The following is a 2,067-nucleotide window of genomic DNA, read 5'->3' on the forward strand; positions in this document are numbered from 1 at the left end:
TCAAAATGAAAGTTACATTCAGACAACACTTATAGGTCGTCTAGTTATTAAGATTATCTTTTCTCAACTTTTAGAGGGATTTCCAAATTGACCAATACTTGTGTGAAAATTTTACTCATGTTAATCTGACAATATTTATGTGTTATCTGATATTGAATTTTATTGAATTGACAACTTCTGTGAAAATTTTACTTAATTATGTTAATAAGATAACATTTATGTGTTGGCTGATATTGAATTTTATTGAATTAACAACTTGTGTTAAAATTTTACTTAATTATGTTAATCCGACAACATTTATGTGTTGTCTGATATTGAATTTTTATAAATTGACAAAATGTGTGAAAATTTTACTTAATTATGTTAATAAGACAACATTTATGTGTTGACTGATACTAGAATTTAGTAATTTCTGACTTTGGAGGTAAACTCTAGCCTTTTAACTTAATTAGGTGGATTCCCTCCAAACTATTTGATTTTGTAGACAAATTTTTTTGTTAATAAGACAATATTTATGTGTTGGCTGATACTGGAATAGTGTAATTTCTGACTTTGGAGGTAAACGAAACCCTAGCCTTAATTTTAACTTAGGTGGATTCCCTCCAAACCATTTCATTCCGCAGACAAATTTTTTTTTGTTAATAAGACAACACTTAAGTGTTGTCTTATAGTTACTTTTTAGTTTCTGAAATACCTTTAGAGGGAGTACCCTTAACAGTTGAGTTTGGTTACCCCCAATATTTGATTTTGTAGCTAAACAAAAGGGAAAATGTCCATTTAGTACTAATTCAAACCCCTTATTTCCCATTTCAATGATAATATTTTGCATTAGCCCATTCCAATATAAGGTAACCCTTTTTATGCCTAAATGCACAAATCTTTATGCCCAAATACACAAATCTTTACTAAAGTCTTAACAAACAATATTATTTTAAGACTATTTTGCCCCCACCTCTTCAACATGAAAAGACTTGGCCGGAACCTCGGACTCCGGTCACCAACCGCCGGATTCCGATCACCGGAATTTCCCCGACCGTCGGATTCCGGTCACAGGATTTTCCCATGTAACTAGTTACTGACCCCCAATAACCAGTTACTGACCAGTTAATGACCCATAATAACCAGTTACTAACCCCCAGTAATCAGATATTGATTAATTACTGACACCCAGTAACTAGTTACTAACCCCCAGTAACCAGTTACTAACACCCAGTAACCAGTTACTAACCCCCAGTAACCAGTTATTAACCCCTAATAACTTTTAGTTTTCAGTTACTGACACCCAGTAATCACTTAGTTTTCAGTTACTGACACCCAATAATCACTTAATTTTCAGTTATTGACACCCAGTAAGCACAATGTCCTTAAACAAATTGGTCAAACACCCCACGAAGTTGACCTGCTGGCTCTGATTGCTCTTCTGCTCCATCAACTCCATCAAATGCTTGAATTCCAGCCGCGATCTCATCCCAATCACCTTCCTCAAGTAGCTCACATAAGCCTGCAAACCCTCCTCCTATATCCCTAACGGCGTGTACAGCCTAATGAACCTCAACACATTCATTTGGTCTCTCTGGTCCACGGCGGCGCTGAGCTTCTTCTTCACAATCGATTCTAGAAGCTTCTTCGACTCCATGAGCTGGTCCCTTTGCTTCGATCCCGAATCACGATACTCAGATTCAATCTGTATAAACCTCTGGACAAATTTGGCAGCGGACTTGTAGTCCTGCGCGTCGAGAGCCTGTTTGACGCCGTCGATGCAGTTGGTGCGCTCGACGATGGCGTCGAGGCGGAGGAGCGTGGAGTTGACGCGCGACTGTGCGAGGTCGAGCTCTCGGACCTTGGCGCTGACGTGGTCGACGAGGTCGCAGGTGGAGGCGACATTGGAGAGGACATGATCGGCGTCGGGCTTGACGATCTCGAGGACCTGGGAGGACTTCTGGAGGCTGGAGAGGTGCTTATCGAGATCGGAGCGCTGGGAGAGGAGGCTGTCGAGGTTGAGATCCAAGGCGCGTTGGTAAGCTATGCACTCGTGCGTAAAATCCGACGGGGGAGAGAGAGAGAGAG

The sequence above is a fragment of the Fragaria vesca genome, linkage group LG4 (assembly GCF_000184155.1).
Source record: "Fragaria vesca subsp. vesca linkage group LG4, FraVesHawaii_1.0, whole genome shotgun sequence".
Classification (NCBI taxonomy): domain Eukaryota; kingdom Viridiplantae; phylum Streptophyta; class Magnoliopsida; order Rosales; family Rosaceae; genus Fragaria; species Fragaria vesca.